General features: G+C 32.9%; 1 non-coding gene across 1 annotated transcript; it reads right to left on the bottom strand.

Moving 5' to 3' along the window:
* Window positions 1-3,654: 3,654 nt before the first annotated feature.
* On the bottom strand, window positions 3,655-3,726 carry TRNAE-UUC (transfer RNA glutamic acid (anticodon UUC)). Its single transcript has one exon. It is a non-coding gene; the product is annotated as a tRNA-Glu (tRNA).
* Window positions 3,727-9,243: the final 5,517 nt, after the last annotated feature.

Below are 9,243 nucleotides of genomic sequence, written 5' to 3'. Positions count from 1 at the left end.
TGCAATATTTTAGTACATTCTGTTCTATTCAATTAGTCATTCAACCTCTTAACCTTCAATAATTGTTGCAAAATTTTTACAGACGCACTACGGCATTCGGCTGGAGCCGCTCCTTGAGAGCAAAAGTGATAAACACCATCGAAAGAAAATATCTCAAGTGTGTTTATTTTGTTTTGGCATAATTACACGGTTGGGGGACCTTCGAGAGTTTGTCTTCGCCTATGGTCGCACCATTCAAGCTGATGGATTTTCAAAATATTTGCTTTCTACGTTTTCCTGGTTTTACGAAGGTGTTAAAACAGTAAAAGTGTTTGATTGCACTCATTTGTAGGTGACAAAGATTTTTGAAAACAAACACTGTTTTCTAAGCCGATTCAAGGAGCTACGTTATTATCAAATACAATTCTAATCAAAATGAATTTTTATAATTTAATATCAATGCATTTTGTTCACCTTTTTAAAAGTTTGATTAGGGAATTATACTCGATTTGGAAATGTGTGATGGAAGAAATCTAGAACGGTCTTTAAATCTATAACCGCAGGCGTATAATACTACATACTTCGGATCGTACTAGTGAAGTATTCATGTACAGTCTTCAAATTTTTCAGTTTTTATTGCACGAGTTCACTTAATTTTGCTTTTGGTCGCTATTAGCACAAAACCAACGATTTTGTACGTTATGTGTAGACCATCGAGCAAAAAGAGAAAAGAGGGAATGTAAAGGTAGTGGGGGCAAAAATATTGTTAGACAGGAAGTGCCATCTTGAGAGGCCACAACAAGGAAAGAGAGACTCTTTCCTTGTTTAAGAAATCTAATTTAGTTGGGTTATGTTATTGCTGATGTTATTGTTTGTCCCAACTGTCACATGAAAGATTATTTGTATTTGTATTAAAGTTTTTTAACAATTGTTTCACATTTTAGACTATTATTGTTATTATTTAATTAAAACTTTATTGTGTTCGATTGAACTTTTTAGGCGCGCTGCTAACAAAGTCGCAGTGGCCATGATGATTTCCAATCTCCGCTAGGAGTGGCACGAGAAGAAGAAGTGTTAAAAAAAGTATTTTAAGTGTATTATGTATTAATATTATGTAATATAACAAATAAATAGATAAACTAAAACCCCTACACCACTGTATGATTATTGTGAAGTGTCATGAAATTTAAATTTGGCGCATTCGCATTTCCGGATATGTCCGCCATCAGAGGCCACTTTTTTGGTCTCCTTTTAATAACGATTAGATTCCCTCTTGTTTTTTTGCTCGATGGTGTAGACCTAAACATACAGACTGGTGAAAAATTGAATGTCTGCAACTATAGATCTATTGCTTTATTATCGGCTCTATCCAAAATTATTGAGAGACTTATAAAAGCCCGACTTATGTCCTTTCTCGTTGAGAACAACATTTTATCACAAAGTCAGTTCGGTTTTTTATCTAATAAATGTACCAGCGTATGTACCAAATGTACCAAAACAAAAATGTGCTATGTTTTCTGTACTATATGAGGTCTATCAAGCACTAAACAATAATCTTTACACTGTCACTGTTTTTTGTAACTATGCCAAAGCTTTTGATTCAGGTCACATTTTGATAAAAAAACTAAATTTCTACGGAATTCGAGGTATTTCTTTGAATTGGCTCCAATCTTACTTGAGGAATAGGAAACTAGTTAGAGCAAATGATACTGACTCTAGTCACAAAAGCATTGTATGTGGAGTACCACAAGGTTCAGTGTTGGGTCCTCTACTTTTCCTTATCTTTATAAATGACATCACTAACTTAAAAATCGATGGAAATTTTTTTCTTTTTGCTGGTGATACTAATATTACCTAGAAGAACTCTAATATTGCAACTCTTCATGCAACTATAACTTCTGATTTACTTAACATAAAAACCCAATCCGACTCTAATTAACTCTCTTTTAACGTGGATAAGACAGTAGCATTATCCTATAAAGGAGCTCTTCAACCCTTGCTTCTTAATAACAGCAAGATCAGTATCGTTGCTTCTGTAAAATTTCTTGGTATTTTTTAAACAGTAACCTTAAATGGTCCCTTCATATCGATTTGTTAAGTAAGAAACTGGCCTTAGCCTGCTATGCAATAAGAGCTGTTTCGAATGAAATCAATTTAGCATCTTCCAAAATAACATATTTTTCTTTGATTGAGTCTCATCTTCGATATGACCTTCCTTTTTGGGGTTCTAGTACAGCTGCCCAATCTAATGTTATTTTTAAATTACAAAAAAAAGATCAATACGGTATCTTTTTGGCCTCAGTAGAATAACATATTGTAGAAGCTACTTCAAAAATCACGGAATTTGAACTCTTCCCTCTTTATATATTTTAGAAAATGTTTGCTTAATTCGTAAACACTTAGACTTCTGAGTTCCAGTTCAATAAGACTTAAAATCATGACTACTCCACCAGAAATTCAAGCTTTGATGTGCATTTAACGATACCATCCACTGAGTTATGTAGTCAAGAAATCTATATTATCTTCGGCAAAAAAATGATACAACCATCTCCCTTTGCAACTTAAATCTACAACTTCTTTCCTAAAGTTCAGTAAATTGAGAAAAGCCTATCTATCTGAAAGACCATATTATTCAGTGGAAAAGTTTCTTACCGAATAATTAAGAAATTACAGTACGTTTAGGTACAAGCTACTAAAGTATTTTTATAACTGCAACTTATTACTTCGTAAGGTTTTATTATAAAATTTGCAATTTGGTTAAATTTTGCAATGGATTGTTTATTTTGTTATCTTTTGTTTTGTGGTATTGACGATTTATGTTAATTTAGTAAATTTTAATTTTTATTGTTATTTTTTTGACTTTTTGTAAGTTTTATCCATAAAATTGTATAATTTTTAGTGACAATAAAGCATATTTCTATTCTATTCTATACCTGAACATGTACGTACCCACATTATTGGTTTAGTAAAATTATTGCTTTTGTTTTAAATTACATTTTATCAATCACATTTTACTTTCTAATCTCTTGGCGTAACTGACATCTAGTTCTAGTTCTCTTTCTGTAAACAAAGGTTTTAATGACTCTTTCAGTGCATTACATTCCTCCGTACTAACTGGTATCCCCTGTAGTACTATGTTGTTTCTCCGATCTTTATTTTATATTTTCTAATCCTTGATTGAATAATTTAATTCGATTCTTTAATATTTGGTTTTCTTTTCTAATTATTTCATTTTCTTTAACTATTTCTTTCATAGTATTAACAGATATTCTTTATTTTCCACGTTTATTTATTTTATTTCTTGATTTAGTTTTTGTAGCATTTCGATCAATCCTTTTAATTCACTTTTCAATTTTAATACATTTAAAGTTGTTTACAATTTTTTGATTATAAATATTCTTCGCAAAATTTTTAAAATAATTATTTTTGAAAACGATTTCCAGAGTGGCAATAGAAAACGTCAGACAGCAGTTAACAATGTAATTTTCATTGCAATAAATTGTAGCTTAATCCCATGTAAACCATTAGTTAATTCAGTAGAATATTCTATAAATGCGACGTCGGGAAACAAAATTCTCAAAATGTAACTCATCTGTTCCTTAATCATTTATATATAATCCAGTTCTTGGAGTTATAAAGAAATAAAAATTAACAAAACAAAAAAAAACAAAAAATTTCCGGTACCGGGAATCGAACCCGAGCCTCCTGGGTGAAAGCCAGGTATCCTAGCCACTAGACCATACCGGAGATATCAATTTGTATTAAAGTTTGAGCTTTATTCTACTATATTAGACAGATTTAATAGGTATAAAAGATACAAAAATATCATGATGATGTTGATGATGGATGATGATAACAAAAATATGTGACTAAACGTATATTATTATTAACTAAATTATAATTATGAATGTTTAAAATTAAAGTTATGGATTTTTCAGTTGACAACACAGATCTTCTCAGCATCCTGCATTACTCGTCTATCCACTTTAGCTTTGGTCTGCCTAGTCTTCTTATTACTACCGGCCACGCTGTTAAAGTTTTGTACATGTTCACTCCGGGGCTCGGACTACATGTCCTGCTCATTGCAGATGGTTTCGATTAATAATTGTAGTAATATCTTTTCCACCAAATTTATGCTTGTAGATATTTTGCAGTTCAAAGTTATATCTATGTTCCGAATATAGTGCGCAGAAAAATTGATATAAGGGATTAGTCTATTTTGGTTAGGGTCCATTCCGTTGATCCATAGGAGAGAACGAGGACTATCAGTCTTCTAAAGAGTATACAGTCTAATACGGTTTGTTGAGATAGACGTTTGTCTCTTTCATTCATTACTATTAGATATGTTAATGTCATCTTTTGATTCTGCTAAATTGGATGTTGCCCAAATTTTAAAACAGCTTTGGACTTCACCTAAAGATTATAAGTTTTCCATTTCTACAACACGAAATTTGTGCTTTCAAATGAAATGGATAGAGAGATTCCCCTGGTTGTCATATTCTGAATATAAAAGTAAAGCATACTGTAGAATTTGCGTCGTAATGAGCCGTTCGCTAAATGATGGTAAAGTAACCCTTGTTCCAAGTAGAAAAATACCTTACAAATATTTGAAACTCATACAAAAGGGATCACAGGATATCACAAACGAAATTCAGAACTCGCAGTAACTTTCTAAAAATAACGTCTTCTCAAACTAATCCCTATTGTAAAAGGAATAATTTTTTAAGTGTATCACTTCAACAGGTAAAACTGATTCGGGACGGATCCATATTACACCAGAGTCTGAACAACCACTTCTGAATGATAATAATTTTCGAGCAGGTACTGTTGTGGTACGCAGCCGAATCTGGGGATAAAGATTTTTTTAAGCATTTGGTCACTTACCAGAAGAATGCCCATTACACGAGCCCACAAATCCAAAATAAAATAATTGATACTTGTGAAATTATTCTCATCGGTGAAGTCAAGGGTTCTATTTTTTTTTCGATTCTCACTGACAAGACATCTGAAATTGCGCGTATGGAGCAACTATTGCTGTGCTTGCGAATGTCGATTGTTGATTTAACTTCAGGCAATTGAAACAGGTCTTTTATTTTAAATCAGGCAACAACCTAATCCATCTGTGGATGCATTACAATAAGTTTTAATAAGTTTATTTGAATCAAATTAAGTTAATACAGGTAGCTTTGACAATATTGTTCTAAGTATATTTACTGATTTGTTTCTTTGAGCAGTAATTGTTTTTACGATTGGTAGGTTGCTTACCTTGCCAATCACCCTCCACATTTTATTTGGGCTTGTGTTAAGTGAAGATCAAGCATCCTAATAAATCTCTTCAAAAAGGGAGACAAATCAGAACAAGAAAATTACAGAGGAATTAATTTATTAAACACAACACTAAAATTAACAACCAAAGTGATAACAAATAAACTGAATGAAATTATTTTTTGAACACTAGCAGGAGAACAACAAGGTTTTAGGTCGGAAAGATCATGCACCGACGCTATATTTATAATGAGACAAGTGCAAGACAAATCATTAGAATACAACAAAACCTATACTTCATCTAATTTACTTACCGTTGCACGTCATCCGCGTCATAGCCCGTGAGGTCACATGATACCAACACGTAATATTTAAGCGGTAAGTGTGTTCTTTTTTAGAATCACTTTGCCGAGTACACTGGCATGACAGCCACTAGACATATTTTATTATATACGCGTAAGAAATACACAATAATATGTTTCATTTAATTTGTATAAATGCATGATAAAGCGTTTTTATGAAGAACATTTGTTCGGAACACACTGTAACTGTAATCGAACGAAGGTGATATTTAGGCATAAATTGGTAACACTTATTTGACAGTTGCGGTGTTGACTAATGTTAATAAGTAACGAAAAAAGTGTTGTTTTTGTTTAAGTATTCCATTTTTTTATACTTTGGCAACTATGTCAACTTCGATATATGTCAATGATAATGACGTGTAACGGTAAGTAAATTACATTGACTGTACACATCTATGTTTCGTGGACCTTAAGAAGGCATTTGACCGCGTCAAATTAAAGGATTTTATCCACTTATTGTACGCAAGAGAGATACCTCTAGGAATAATCAAAACGATCGAAAATATCTACCAAAACAACACAATAAAAGTAAAAGTGGAAGAAGAACTAACCGACCCTATTGAAGCTGGCAATGGGATAAGACAGGGAGATTCCCTGAGTCATCTATTGTTCAACCTGATTATGGATGAAATAATAAAAAAAGTAAGAACTAAAAAAGGATAACAAATGGGAGAAAACAACTTAAAACTATCTGCTATGCAGACGACGCAATACTACTCTCTCAAAGTGAAGATGATTTAGAACGTATGCTGCACCAATTTAATACAACCGCTATAAAATTTAACATGTTAATTTCCCCAAAAAAGACATGGTTACAACAGCAAATTTACTAAGATGTAAATTGGAGCTGGAAGGTCAGATAATAAAACAAGTGATGGAGTTTAAATATCTAGGCATCACATTATCTAGCTACGGAAAGCTCGAAACTGAAGTGGAAGATCAAGTGAAAAGAGCAAACAGAGCCGCAGGCTTCCTGAATGAAACAATATGGAGAAATAAAAATATCGGGAAAGAAATGAAAGGCAGAATTTACAAAACAGTAAACAGACTAATAATGACATACGCGGCAGAAACACGACTTGATACAGAGAGGACAAAAAGGATGTTAGAAACAGCAGAGATGAAAATACTTGATGAAAAATTGATGGTAAGACACTATGGGACAGAGCTAGAAATACAGATATACGACATAGATACAAGGTGGAGAACGTCAAGAACTGGGTAAAAACTAGAACAGTAAATACAACGATCATATAAGCCGAATGACAACAAATAGAGTAGTAAAGACGTCAATAGACGGTTCACCAATAGGAAGACGATCAGTAGGAAGACCACGAAAACGATGGAACGACTAGTGGAGACACATTGAAAAACATACAGAGTCATGTCTACATAAAAAGAAGAAGAAGGTATTTACTGATTCTTGATGTTAATTTGTCCAAAACCAAGAAGTATATTTTTGAAGTATTTCTTTTAGAGAATGTTACAGACATATGGGTATATATTGTCATTCCTAACATTGATTCAAGCTCTTTTTTATTTTTAGGCTCATTCGAGTTTGCATTTGATCACCAAGTCCCTTTTATTGTTATCATGTTAATGTTATAGTAAGTATAACAACTAATGGTTATCCACATGATTTATGATATTCTTTTTTTTACAGTGTCTTTGTCAAGTATTTTAAACTTAAATTCTGTATGGTTTTCTAAATTATTTTTATTAACTGTAGATTTGTCACAAATTTCTACAAAAAACATCCAATTTGCCGCTCGACAGCAAGTTACACCTTTAATGCAGATTATACATCGTCAAAACAAGTTCTATGTATAAGATATCAATGAGTTAGTTGTCGTTGGGTTCATTTCAGATGCAAAACTATGCTGAATATTAAAAATACAAGAGGGTTCGGACGTTGTTACTTACCGTTATTGAACTACAGTAAGTTTAAACTACTCGGCTTATGTTAAATATACGGAATACCTGTTTTGACGGGCCCTGAATTATTATGTGAGAATTTTTGGTAAGTATATCAAGTATCGGACAATTAGCATATTCCAAAAAACGAGCTAAGGTGTATGTAAAAGTTTACACAAATGTGGTTGACGCTTATATTTGCAATTCTATAAGTCAATAAGGGGTTGAGAACGATATAGGGTTCGAAGTGAACATTTTTATTGTATAATTGATTGTATATGTAATATTGATTGTATGTATATACGGTTCCCTTCTATGAAAGTTTTGTATGTTTTAATATTCGGTGGGAAATTGTAAATATTCATTTTTATTTAATATAAAATAACATTTTCGGCAACAAAGGCCAATATAACGTTAACAAAAACGAATTATTACTTCTTCTTCGCATGAATTCTTCTACCTTTCGGCATCAGATTATTAATTTTAATATTTATTGCTTATATATTTCTTCTAGTTTTTCGAATAGTACTCATTACTCTCATGGTGGTGTTATGAAGAGGTGCAACGCATCATTAAAGAAAAGAAAATTGCATTCAAGACAAACGACTTTGCTAGGTACGAACTTTACCGTAAAAAGAAATCAGCTGCGAAGAGAGCAGTGGCTGATCAGTAGCTGATGTAAAAAAAATATTATGATCAACTCTACGACTTAAGCGCACCTGGAGATGAGAACAAAACCTACCGTCTCGCAAAGTCTCGACATCGAGCAACCTAGGGCATCGGTTAGTTGAAATAAGTACATTAAGAGAGAAGGTCACTGGATACTACGAGTTATTATATTATACCTTTGGCGCTGTCGAATTACAGTTAAAAACCCGTTGTAAGGAACAAAAGGTTGGTCAGCCACAGCAAAACAAGAACAGGCTATGCATGTCATGAAAATGAGGATGCTGCGATGGATATAAGCCATATCGAGCCTTGATCACGTCAAGAATGAAGATAGGAAAAAAATGTGAGTTGCGCCAATTACGAGCCCCTTACTATATCAGTTGGCCCAACGTTAGATTGATAAGAAAATTAGATCTAAATTTTAGAGAACAAAAATAAAAGCGCAGCATAAATTTTAGAAGTTTTAACGCATCGAAACTCATTCCAGAAGTGGTATGCCGTGGTCTTCAATCCATTTTAAACTCTTTTGAGGTATGACAACCTGTGCCGTCCTGCAGGAAGATAAAATCTTCCGCTGATGTTAAACGGTGTTCCATAATCGGTAAAAGAGATTCTTCTAAAATATTCAAATATTTATCCGTGTTTACAATCCCATCGATAAAATGTAACTTTTCCACACCTTTAGACGACATGCTGCCCCAAATCATGACAGATGCAGGAAATTTGAATTTTCCCTTCAGACAGTCGGGATGGAAAGCTTCAGTTTTCCTGCGAATGACGCGACTCCTACTGTCTTCAACACACACTTTAAATCTGGACTCATCACTCCATTATACTGAATCCCATTGCGACTGAGTCCAATCTTTATGCTCTTTTGACCATCTTAGTCTATTTTTCTTTTGTTGTAATGTTAAAGTGGCTTTTCCTTAGCCTAAAATGAAATGAAATTTATTAAAAACAATTCGTACTAATTTTTTCAGATATACTTACGTAAGCTTAATGCTCTGATACACAAAACATATGACTATATGACAAATGACAAGCATTATTATGA

The sequence above is a fragment of the Diabrotica undecimpunctata genome, chromosome 4 (genome assembly GCF_040954645.1).
Source record: "Diabrotica undecimpunctata isolate CICGRU chromosome 4, icDiaUnde3, whole genome shotgun sequence".
Classification (NCBI taxonomy): Eukaryota; Metazoa; Arthropoda; class Insecta; order Coleoptera; family Chrysomelidae; genus Diabrotica; species Diabrotica undecimpunctata.
This window is presented reverse-complemented; position numbering and strand designations above follow the sequence as displayed.